Below are 13520 nucleotides of genomic sequence, written 5' to 3' on the forward strand. Positions count from 1 at the left end.
AAATTTGAGGACAAGATATAATGCTTTGGTTGGAGCAGGGGGAGCGGAGGGAGAGGGAAATATTTCATTTTTCTATTTTTATGAAACAGAAAGCCAACCGACGCAAGAGTGAACTCCGCGCGTGTGTGCCCTCAGGCCCAGACCCACTTTCCGCGGGTCTTCCCAGGTCGGGACAGGTGCTGCTGCACAGGCCCTGTTCTTGCTTCGTCCGCACACCGGTTGTGCAGGAGCGGTGGCGGCTGTACCAGCCACGCTATGACAACCTCCGTCTCCGAACTCCCTTCCATCGCAGGAACCTGGCCCTTGCGCAGCCTCCGCGGAACAAGAAGCACCCTAGGTGCCACACAGTTGCCCTGACTGTGACATGGCCACGCGGCCATTGGCAGCCCATCTCTTTTGGGAGTGCCAGTGATACGCTCAGGAGCGGGACCACCACCTGAGGGCGGTGCGAGTGCCGTCCAACGAGCTGTGGATTAGACCGGCAACTGGCTCGATGGATTCAGACAGGGCCATTCTGGACCCGCTCTTGGATTTCGCCAAGGACGCACAGCTCCTAGGACTGCTCTGAATGCGCCTCCCCCCTCCACTTCCTAGTCCCCGTTATAGGCCTGCGAGCCATCCCTCAATAAGTACATCTTGTCATCATCATGAAGCAGAAAAACATAATGAATGAAATTATGTGAAGTGATGGAAAGAAAGTAAAATAGCATAGTGATATTTTTTCGTTGCCGGAGGTAATGGTCCACGAAGATATATATATATGTGTATATATATATATATATATATATATATATATATATATATATATATATATATATATATATATATATATATATATATATATATATATATATATATATATATATAGTTATAATTGGACGTACAGTCCATCCAGGGAGATGGTGACCGACTATGTTGTCAAGCTGTCTACTTACTTAGACTAAGTACTTACCGAAAGCCACAAAGCTCACGCCGGAAAAAGGTAGAAGCGTGCGACAAGCTGCTGTTCTCGGCGCGTTTCTCACAGGAAGGCGCGGCCACAACCGGAGTGACGTGGATGCCCAATGTTTCTATACCCTATCTCAGTACTTCATTGCAGCACTGTGGAACCTGTACGAGTTCGTAACCAATAGGAAGGATGAATGCCCGTCGATATTTGTTCATCCGCACCGCGTTGTCTGCTTAGCGTCTGCTTTCCATCCTGTCGGTGCACGATATATGGTTGCTGGGTTGATGAACAAAATTTTTTACGCCATAAGCATAAGCTTCGCTTACATGGATGCGACATCGGAACTTCACTTCAGCTGTACGTTTTCCCTGAAGTTACTTTGCAGCCTCATTAGTAAGTAGTAAGGGCGAAAGACCTCATAAATGTTCGCCTGTGGCAAAGCGTCTGCTCAGCGTCTGCTTGGCGTTTGATCACTACCGTCGTCGCGTACATACCATACTAGAGCGCCGGAGTAAATTAATGATGCGGCGAACAATTATGCTTTTATAGCGTTGCGCATCGTGAACGCATCACCAGCGTTAATGGTATTGCGCCATCTGCTAACTAGAAATCAAACCAGTGTTGCGGCTCGGCGCCGTGTCTGTAGTCTTAGCAGCGTGAAAACGAGCAGCCAATCTCAATAATTACCGGAAAACATACCTAATGCATTGACCTCAGCTTGAGATGAGACTTAGGCCCGTATTCAGAAATGCATCTTAACTTGAAGCCCGCGCATTACGTGATGTAAGTGACGCCTGGCATGAATGTGCCCACGACGCTCATAGCATTTCCTACGGCACGCTCATGGCAGACGTCCTTTAGATCAAATCAAGCTTGCGCTTCAAGTTAAGGTGCATTTCTGAATACGGGGATTTCGCCACTTGTTTCTTGCTGATAGGGCGGAGGTCCAAGCGCGTAGTCGGCGCTAGGCGCTGCCATGTTGCTATAGTTGATCACGGTTACAGTGACTATTACGGTTACCGGCGGTAACTAGCCGATACATTAATTATGTGTATACGACGCGTATGTGCCATGGCAATGACACGTCACATATCGCTATACCATATCATGTAGCGAGCAAAAATAAAACTCTCTAGTACAGCCAATAATCAGCCTGTTACTCACGGAACTATACCCAGCTGCAAAACGATATTGCCTGTCTATGCCTCGTACCTTCGGTACAGCTGCAAGGTAGTTGCGAGTTGCAGTCACGAAGATAAAGTCACGAAAGCAGCATGCACCGACGTGGGCGCATGAGTGTAACGCTATAGCGTTCAACGACCCTTACTGCTTTTCATGCTTCCTGTCAACTGCAGCTTATGTAACCGTAACGTTGACCGGGAAGCGTATTTGCAGTATCCAGAAAGTGCAACATATGACAATCGCAGCGCCGCACTATCGGCTTACTCGCCTGCTGGACGCCGTGGTGTCACTCCTGGCAACGGCACCAGGCGATAACTCTCGTTCTCGGTCATGGAGGAAGGAAAATCTGAGAAGGGGCCCTCACGTCACTCTTTGTGGAGCAAAGTCATGGAGGAAGAAAAGAAACTGAAGAGCGACCCTGACATCACTCTTTGTGAAGCTAAGCGAAACCGGAAGTTGGTGTTGCCCCGCCATCATTTCGGGCCAGTTCTCCTCTCTTTGCCTTTCTCGCGAAACCAGGCCGCGCTGCGCGCAAATGGGCTGCTTGGACGCGCGCGCCTCACAGCAATACTAAACAAAAGGATGCAATCGCGATGTCTCCTCGCATTACCGTTGTCGAAGTCATGTTTAAAGAAGTTCATAATGAACTTCGCAAATTGGGCCGTCAAATCGAATCCGCTGCTTTTACCGGGTTTTATGAAGAAAAAAAAATACATGCTTTACCAGCGCAGCCAACTTAACTGTTCTCATCAACCGCAGATACAGTCCACTGCCTAGTTCTTGCGTCTTCTTTAAAAAAAAGCTTACCTTTATCGCTCCCTTCTACTTGCATTTCTCTGCTTGCTTGTTTTTCCTGGGGCTCTCAGACGGACTTGAGAGCTAGACGTCTGGCGGTGCGAAAAAAGAAAGACGTACGCATTCTCAATGCACTGCAAGAATGCACTGGACACACCGACCTATTTCCTATCTATCTGGAGTTCAAGAGCACAAACACAGACAGCGGCCTGCTATTCCATTTTTTTACTACATGCGTTTATTGGAGGAACAAAGACGAGAAAGCCTGCTGGGAAGCGGAGGCTTGCCAGATTTTGAAATGGGATGACAAATGCATAGCCGAGGCATCAGTAGCGCTAACCTCCAAAGAAATACACTTCCTGGGTGCATCATACATGCATTGAACTCGCTACCTTCTTTATGGTGGAACGTAAGGTCTTGCGGTATTTTAGAGACCGCTTTTAATATTGTTAGGTTGGGCATGGCGTGCGTTCCATCTATATCTGGTTCACTAGAAATAAACTGTCATCATCATCATCATCATCAGCCTATTTTATGTCCACTGCAGGACGAAGGCCTCTCCCCGTGATCTCCCATTTCTCCCTTTCCCCCTGTTCTGCGCCAGCCGATTCCAAATAGCACCTGAAAATTTCCTGATTTCGTCGCAACACCTAGTCTTTTTTTTTGTCGTCCTCTACTGCGATTTCCTTCTCTTGGTACCCATTCTGTCACCCGAATGGTCCAACAGTTATCTAATCTGCGCATTACATGACCTGCTCAGCGCTATTTTTTTCTCTTAATTTCTATTAGAATATCGTCAATACCCGTTTGCTCTCTGATCCAAACCGCTCTCTTTCTGTCTCTTAAAGTTATGTGTAGCATTCTTCGTTCCATCGCTCTTTGCGCAGTCCTTAATTTGTTCTCAAGTGTCTTTGTCAGTCTCCAAGTCTCCGCCCCATATGTCAGCACCGGTAAAATGCACTGATTTTATAGCTTCTTTTTCAGTCATAATGGTAAGCTACCAGTCAGGAGCTATGTCTGCCGTATGCGACCCAAACTATTTTTATTCTGTGAAATTTCTTCTCATGGTCATGGTTCCCAGTGATTAGTTGACCTAGCTAAACGTACTCCTTCACAGATTCTATAGAGGCTACTGACGATCCTGAATTCTTTTCCCTTACCCGGTTATTCATCATTATCTGTGTCTTCTGCATAGTATTGTTCAGCCCCACTCTTACACTCTCTGTTATAGTCCTCAATCATTTGTTGTAACTCGTCTGCACTGTTGCTGAATAGAACAATGTCATCGGCAAAGCGAAGGTTGCTGATGTATTCGCTGTCGATGCTTACTCCCAAACCTTCCCAGTTCAATATATTGAATACTTCTTCTAAGCATCCAGTGAATAGCATTGGGTAGATAGTGTCTCCTTGCCTACTGGTTGCCTTGGTGCCTTGCCTCTCACTTCGGTTGCTGCCTCTGAAGCCAGCTTCGTTATGGTTTCATTCATTAGCTCTATGTCAGCATCATCATCTCTCTGTTCTAAGGCTGCAAACTTGTTTGCAAGTGCCAGCCTAAATTTGTCTGCTGTTACCCTTGCTGCCTCTAAGTTGACCTGTTTCTTCTTGACCAATTTTATTCTTTCTCTCTTCAAATTGAGGTGAATCCTAGCCCTCAACAACCTATGATCACTGCACTTTACACTACCTATCACTTCTACATCCTGCACTATGCTGGGATCGGCACAAAGTATGAAATCCATTTCATTCCTTGTTTCCCCATTAGGGCTTTTCCAGGTCCACTTTCTGTTGCTACACTGCCTGAAAAAGGTGTTCATTATTATCCGCTTATTCCTTCCTGCGAATTTTACCAGCACCTCTCCTCTAGCGTTTCTACAATCGATGCCGTAGTTGCCAATTGCCTGATCACCCGCCTGCTTTTCCCCTACTTTTGCATTGAAGTCACCCATAACTACTACAGATTGGGTTTGCACTTGTCTCATCGCTAATTCAACATATTCATAAAATTTATCTTCTTCCTCATCGTCATGGCTGGATGTAGGAGCGTAGGCTTGTGCTAACTTTGATCTATACGTCTTATTAGGTTTGATTACGACTACTGCTACCCTCTCATTATTGCTGTAGAATTCGTCAATGTTGCTCGCAATGCCTTATGGATTAAGAATCCTACTCCGTATTGCTTCTTATCTGGCAGACCTCTATAGCAGAGGGCAGGACTGCTGTTCATCAATGTATAAGCCTCACCATTTCTTCTAACCTGACTAAAGCCGATGATATCCGAAACAATGCCTGATAGTACCTTGAACAGTACTGCTAAGCTAACCTCACTTGACAGAGTTGGGCAATTGAAGGTTAACAGGGTCAGTTTCCATTGGCGGCCTGTCCTCACCCAGACATTCTTAGCACCCTCTGCTGCGTTGCCGGTCTGACCGCCGCCTTAGACAGCTGCTCCGCAGCTGCTGGGGACTGAGGGCCGTGAGTTAATTGTAAATATCATTAGGGAGGTTGTGGCCGAATAGTGCACCAGGGAGGCCAATTCCTGTTCTGGTGAGTGAGTGTCTTTGTTCAAGCTTAGTAGGCCTTCCTAATTTGGTTGTACCTGGATTAGTATAGCCCCACTCGCTCTCGGCATCTTTCTACTTTTGTGAAATAAATATCTCTTGTTAGCCCCCACATATATTTTGTGATTTTATGCATTTCTTAAGAGGCCAATTTTGTTGACAAGACAATGCAAGTCAGAGACTTCTTTGTAACATGCACATTTTCGTGTTAATGATCGGATTCGATTAAATGGTCTGCAATAAAAATATAAGATCGCAAAATATAGGTGGGCTTTGATAAGGGCTCTACTGGCATCTATCTATCTATCTATCTGTCTGTCTGTCTGTCTGTCTGTCTGTCTGTCTGTCTGTCTGTCTGTCTGTCTGTCTGTCTGTCTGTCTGTCTGTCTGTCTGTCTGTCTGTCTGTCTGTCTGTCTGTCTGTCTGTCTGTCTGTCTGTCTGTCTGTCTGTCTGTCTGTCTGTCTGTCTGTCTGTCTGTCTGTCTGTCTGTCTATCTATCTATCTATCTATCTATCTATCTATCTATCTATCTATCTATCTATCTATCTATCTATCTATCTATCTATCTATCTATCTATCTATCTATCTATCTATCTATCTATCTATCTATCTATCTATCTATCTATCTATTGTTGTGGTTCACTGCGTGCGGCGATGAATGGAACAGACGCCAAGCGTTCGAGACTCGACCTGCGTAATCTTCACGCGCGTCAATATGAAAAGACTTCTCCATTGGGTGTGCGCGCTGGATTGTGCACCAGTGCAAATCATGCTTTCTTTTGTCCCACGTGCACCCCCTCTACTCCAGGAAGCGCTTTCTTTTCGTATTCTTCGTTGCATTGCCAGCCAGTTTCTCCGTGTTCCTCTGTGCGAGCTGACCAGTGTGCTGATAAGGTCCTCTACCAGGGAGCAACAGAGAATGAACTTGCCCTAATAGTGTAAGGTATAAGAAGGCAAGTGAGACGCCACCAAGGGATCTTCTCTGCCCTTTCATGCAGGTACACACACGCCGAACTTTCTCTCTTGGAGTGCGCCACTCCGCACCGCTTCCGTAAGGGTGTATTACAAGGCTGTTATTTGTTTTTACGTCATCTCGTCTTCCCTGAGGGACCATTTCCGATTATGAATGTGGATCCAAAAAGATGCAGTTGATGGCCGCAGAAACCCCTTCCCCGTAAAAGGTACCAGCTCCTAACTCTATCTAGCCGCCTACGTCATGGTGCTCTAATGGTTATTTCGTTTACTTCTTCTTCTTCTTCTTCTTCATCATCATCACATCATCATCATCCTCCTGGTTACGCCCACTGCAGGGCAGAGGCCTCTCCTATAATTCTCCAACTACCCCGGTCATGTACTAATTCTGGCCATGTTCTCCCTGCAAACTTCTTATTCTCATCCGCCCACGTAACTTTCTGCCGCCCCTGCTACGCTTCCCTTCCCTTGGAATCGAGTCCGTAAACCTTAATGACCGTCGGTTATCTTCCCTCCTCATTACATATCCTGCCCATGCCCATTTCTTTTTCTTTATGTCATTACCTCGCGTTTGTTCTTTCACGCAATCTGCTCTTTTCTTATCCCGTAACGTTACACCTATCATTCTTCTTTCAATAGCTCGTTACGTCGTCCTCGATTTAAGTAGAACCCTTTTCGTAAGCCTCCAGGTTTCTGCACCGTACTTGAGTACTGGTAAGACACAGCTGTTATACACTTTTCTCTTGCGGGATAATGGCAACCTGCTGTTCATGATCTGAGAAGGCCTGCCAAACGCACCCCAGCCCATTCTTATTCTTCTGATTTTTTCAGTCTCATATTCCGGACCCGCGGTCACTACCTATCCTAAGTAGATGTATTCCCTTTCTACTTACAGTGCCTCGCTACCTATCGAAAACTCCTGTTCTCTTACGAGACTGTTAAACATTACTTTAGTTTTCTGCAGATTATTTTTAGACCCAGCCTACAGGTTTGCCTCTCCAGGTCAGTGAGCATGCATTGCAGTTGCTCCCCTGAGTTACTAAGCAAATCAACATCATCAGCGAATCGCAAGTTACTAAGGTATTCTCCATTAACCCTTACCCCCAATTCTTCCCAATCCAGGTCTCTGAATACCTCCTGTAAACACGCTGTGAATAACATTGGAGAGATCGTATCTCCCTGGCTCACGCCTTCCTTTATGGGGATTTTGTTGCTTTCTTTGTGGAGCGCCGGACTACGGTGGCTGTGGAGCCCCTACAGCTATCTTTCAGTATACTTACATACAGCTCGTCTACACCCTGATTCTGTAATGCCTTCATGACTACTGAGGTTTCGATTGAATGAAACGCTTTCTCGTAATCAATGAAAGTTATATATAAGGGTTGGTTATAAATATATTGCGCACATTTCTCCATCACCTGATTGATAGTGTGAATATGGTCTATTGTTGAGTAGCCTTTAGAGAATCCTGCATGGTCCTTTAGTTGACAGAATTGTAAGGTGTTCCTGATTCTATTTGCGATTATCTTAGTAAATACTTTCTAGGCAACCGACAGTAAGCTGATGGGTCTATAATTTTTCAAGTCTTTGGCTTCCCCTTTGTTATGGAATAGGATTATGTTAGCGTTCTTCCAAGATTCCGGTACGCTCGAAGTCATGAGGCATTGCGTATACCGGGTGGCCAGTTTTTCTAGAACAATCTGCCCACCATCCTTCATCGAATCTGCTGTTACCTGATCCTCCCCAGCTCCCTTCCCCCTTTGCATACCTCCCAAGGCTTTCTTTGCTTCTTCGGGTGTTACTGGTGGGATATCAAATTCCTCTTGACTATTCTGTCTTCGATTATCATCGTGGGTGCTACTGCTACTGCATAACTCTTTATAGAACTCCTCAGCCACTTGAACTATCTCATCCATATTAGTAATGATATTGTCGGCTTTGCCTCTAAGCGCATACATCTGGTTCTTGCCAATTCCTAGTTTCTTCTTCACTGTTTTTAGGCTTCCTCCGTTCCTGAGAGCATATTCAATTCTGTCCATATTATACTTCCTTATGTCAGCTGACCTACGCTTGTTGATTACCTTGGAAAGTTCTGCCAGTTCTATTCTAGCTGTAAGGTTAGAGGCTTTCATACATTGGTGTTTCTTGATCAGATTTTTTTGTCTCCTGCGATAGCTTACTGGCATCCTGTCTAACGGAGTCACCACCGACTTTTGTTGTACACTACTTAATGATGCCCATAAGATTGTCGTTCATATTTTCAACACTAAGGTCCTCTTCCCGAGTTAAAGCCGAATACCGATTCTGTAGCTTGATCCGCAATTAATATATTTTCCCGCTTACCGCTGACTTCTTCCGTTCCCTCCTCAAGTGTCGGCTAATTCAAGTTCTTAACATCCTATGGTCACTGCAGTGCACCTTGCCAAGCGCGTCCACATCTTGTATGATGCCAGGGTCAGCACAGAGTATAAGGTCTATTTGATTTGTACTCTCGCCGTTCGGGCTCCTCCACGTCCACTTTCGTCTATCGCACTTGCGCAAGAAGGTTCATTATCCGCATATTACTCTGTTATGTAAATTCTACTAATAAAGCTCCCCTGCTATTCTTAGAGCCTATGCCATATTCCCCCACTGACTTGTCTCCAGCCTGCTTCTTGCTATACAGTGGCATTGAAGTGGCGCATCAGTCTAGTGCATTTTGTTTTGACTTTACCCATCGCCAATTCCACGGCTTCATAGAAGCTTTCGACTTCCTGTTCATTATGACTGGATGTACAGGCGTAGACCTGTACGACCTTTAATTTGTACCACTTATTAGGTGCCTCAACAAGACCTGACACCCTCTCGTTAATGCTTTAGAATTCCTGTATGTTACCAGCTATATCCTTATTAATCAGGAAACCGACTCCTAGTTCACGTCTCGCCGCTAAGCCTCGGTAGCACAGGATGGGCCCGCTTTTTAGCACTGTATATGCTTCTTTTGTCCTCCTAACTGCACTGAGCCCTATTATATCCCGTTTACTGCCCGCTAATTCCTCTAATAGTACTGCTAGACTCGCCCCACTAGATAAAGTTCTAGCGTTAAACATTGCCAGGTTAAGATTCCAATGGCGGCCTGTCTGGAACGAGGGATTCTTAGCACTCTTTCCTGCGTCACAGGTCTGACCGACCCCGTGGTCAGTTGCTTCGCAGCTGCTGGGGACTGAGGGCCGGAGTTTGATTGTTGTATTCATATAGAAGGTTGTGGCCAAGTACTGCACCAAGGTGACCAATCCTGCTCTGGTGAGGGAATGCGTTACCGGCTCTGGTCACCGGGATCAGGCCACACTCCTGGCCTGATTATGCAATTTTATCAGCACGCTGATTTTTTTTAATCCGGTGGAAAATTGCGCGGCACCGGGATTCGAGCCATGGTCCACTTGCAGCCGAGGTGGATGCTTTACCTCTAGGCCACCACTGCATCTTTCGTTTACTTAGTATGTACTAAAACTGGCATAGTCTGACAAGTGCGTATGAAGAATATGAATGAGCGGTCATGACATGAATATCGTGACATGTGGGTCAAGTAGGTCATGAAACAGCCGCCTACGTCTTGGTGTTCTCAGGGTCGTTTTGTGTACTTGGCAGGATCCTGGCACAGTGCTTCGCATATGCGGGCAGATCCCACAGAGCGTGGGATCTGCCGGCCTTTAGCGGAGGCAGTTAGTCAAAGGCAAAAAGCACTTACGAGCGAGATCGCTGTTTGAGGTGCAACATCGAAAAGCGGGCCGACGTCTTCCACGTCGTTTAGAAGTGCAGAGTCGTTACAAAGCACCAACGCAAGCTTATAAGCAGCCTACCTGCAGCCCTCCGTCGGGCAAGTTTTCAGCAGCGGAAGACGTTAAAAGGGGAGCAACCGCGCAGTAGGCGCACACTGGACAGTCGCAGTATTTCTCTGCGCCGACGTCATTGCCGACGCTATCTTAACTTGCCTTGTGCCAGTTCCCTTCCCTCTCCAATTTCTTGCTGCAAGAGTGTCGCCACCAAAAGGAAAAGTCATAGCCGCTTATTGTAAATTCAACACTTGCAACAACCCGGGATAGCAGGCAACAATATCTTCGATTTAAAAATTACGTTGCAGAAGCACATGTCAGTGCTAACGACTAACAACATGCTAATGGACGGCAATGAAGGAAATGCTAACGATTCAAGAAAAAAAGAAAAAGAAAGACTTCTAAAAACGTAGCAAATTTATTAAGGATGAAAACATCGTCACTTCCATGCAGAGGTGGTTTTCCCTGACGCGATTCTCCACAGACTGTCACGTAGACCCTCGCACGGGTCCGAGGATCCGAGCCCCTCAGGGGGACGACCAACTCAGCCGCGTGTGTTGTGTGTGCCCGAAGCGGACGCTCGTTCGGTCTCCACAGGGAGCGAGACAGAGCGCCGCAAGGAGAATGCCCAGAGTTGAGGAAAAGCGTTTATTAGAGGGCTACGTTGGCGTTGACTGTTGTACGCAATCGGCGCAATCCGCATGAGCCGCAGCTCCCACAAATCAAGGGTGCCACAACAGAATCGGAGAACGCTGTAACACGCCGCCATACGACATGATGGCTCACAACGACTGTGCTACCAGGGTAGCGTTCCTTCAGCTCGGCGCAGCCTCCGAGGACGACAGCACGACCTGGCGCAGTATGTCCCCGCACGTGAAGTGAGAAGCGTCTCTATTGCGTATCGTTCAGAACAGGAACAGGATAGGCGTGCACCCACCTCGTGTCAGTCATATTAAATCAACGTTGAGATTACCTTTCTAGAAACCTCTGCCCGGTGTGTTTAATGCAAATATAGTGTTTGATTAGAGGCACCATTATGAACGAAAGGCGCTCATAATATTTAACCCAATCGAGGTCGTTTGTGGCTGATGGAGAATAATAGGCTGCATCGGTTGTCTCGAAGCTCAGTGATTACCTGGTACTATCGCTCGTTATAGAAAAGTGTCAATTTGCCGCATATAATACGGTAAATTCATACAAATTCATATAAGCGTGGAGGTATGCGAGTCTTTCTTCTGAAAGTGTCTGCAGGTCCCTCCTAGGAAGAAAAATTTGCCTGCTAACTAGCTTGGTAGAGCTTGAGTAGGCTAGAAGCAGCTGGAGCTATGTCAAGCGATATTTTAGATGTCAGGATGGTTGGATAGGACTGATGTCTCCAAGCCACATGATCGTAGCCATTGTGAAGCCAATTATTTAGAAAAAGTTGAAAGCTTGAAGGCATAGCCAAGGAGGGTCCAGAGAAGCCTCAACGAATGAGAGGTGGCGGGGGGGGGGGGGGTGATCTCGGCAGTGCATAAGGTGAACAGAGGGTGCGCGAGGTGACACGGTCAATCTTGTTTGTGCGGAAGTTCCCGGCACACTTCAGAGAAGGTGAGGGCATAATTGCTTCATTAGGCATATGAAACCTCTTGTAGCGTAATCAGCACCAGAAATGGAACGCGCGGAAGACTATTCTTCGTAGATTTCGTACGCACGTTTCGAAGCGCGCAAGTTGGCCGGTTGTGTGTTCCACAATAATAAACCTTTTGAAGCCATGATATAAGCAAAATAATCTTTTAGAATAACTTATTACTAGAAAGGTATGTTCAAGAGGGAATTGTGAAAGCGCCTGTCCATCCTTTCAGGCTTAAAGTAACGTCCAAGTAAGCCTGTTTTTTCTCTAGACTATTTGCGTTATTTAAACATAAAGTTTACTGCATTTAGTGATGCTATAAAGAAACATAATTGGTCCCTGTACGCAATTTATAACCATTTCAACTATCATTTTAACCAAGACAATTTTTTTGCATTCATAATCAACATTTCTAAGTTTTCTGTAGAGAGGGTGCAATTACTAAGGACCCACTATATTACTCATGTTCGTAGCAACCATACTGAATCATATTTGTACTTGTGAAATAAACCATACTGAATCATATTTGTACTTGTGAAATAAACTGCATTTTTTACTGCTCTCTTAAGCATGTAGAAGCCATTATGCAAGGTAGTGTCTGCTTAGAGACAGGAAACAGCATTTCTGCGTGCCACTTTATCTTCACTAAAGTACGTTCTCCACACACTCAGTTCTACTGCTATTATACTACATAGAACCGTTTAGAGGGCAGTTTACCTGAAGTGTTAGTGGTATTTATTGGCTGTATTCGGTCATGGAAATGATATATGTGGATGTTGCATATGGATCCATGCATTTTCATACCAGTGGAAGTCTATTGGCCCCTAAGACGCACATGCAGCGGAACCTACTCATGATCTGTGGAACAAAGGAAATAGAATCTTATATTTGTTGCACTATTTCAGACACACGTGTTTATTAAGTGCATGCATGGTATAGTATGCTAACGGTGGTCCACTAGTATCACAAGACAGTGGTCCTTTCTGACTCTGAAAATCAAACTATTTAGATGCACGGCGCTCGGACGTTGAGAATAGGTGAAGGAAATGAGCGGACTGCAACGCATTATGTGCACTCAGGGTTAGCTTAGGCTCCACTGCTGCACTTGTGTAAGTTGTGACATAGGTTCTTAAACATAAAAGGGAATAACGAAAGGTCGATTTTCCTGCTGCACATGCGTAGCGGCAGATGTCATACTTCGTATGAAAGCGTCCAATAATTTTTCATTACCAACTTTGGTACACGTTAAAGTTGGTTAGTGCTGATGCCCTTTTGTCCCTATATATGCTAATACTTGCATGAGCTTAAGGAAAACATTGTTCTACTGAAGTTTACAAAGAGCAGCTTATAAGGAGTGCGATAACAAAACATAGAACACAAATACATTTCTTTGTAAGCATTCGTATAACTATTTAGGTACTGGTATCATGTATCGGGAAGAAGTATTTTGCTTCACTGTATTTATTACTTCTTTAAAAGATTATCAATTTAGTATGTGTGCAATACTAGAGTCACATGAAATCAGGGCTTGACAACAACTCATCTGGTTGGGAATTAACATGGCACAAGAAAGACACTGAGTGCAGTGAAAGTGAAACTTTCCTTTTTGTAGTTGCCTTTCGTGTGCTTTGGCGGAAGC

At 45.5% G+C, this 13520-nt stretch overlaps 1 protein-coding gene across 1 annotated transcript in view; it reads right to left on the reverse strand.

Annotated features, from left to right (window-relative positions):
• LOC142578269 (uncharacterized) overlaps positions 1-13520 on the reverse strand; it is a 291756-nt gene that overhangs the window by 33151 nt on the left and 245085 nt on the right. The gene's annotated exons all lie outside the window — the stretch shown is intronic.

This window comes from Dermacentor variabilis, chromosome 4 (genome assembly GCF_050947875.1).
Source record: "Dermacentor variabilis isolate Ectoservices chromosome 4, ASM5094787v1, whole genome shotgun sequence".
Taxonomy (NCBI): Eukaryota; Metazoa; Arthropoda; class Arachnida; order Ixodida; family Ixodidae; genus Dermacentor; species Dermacentor variabilis.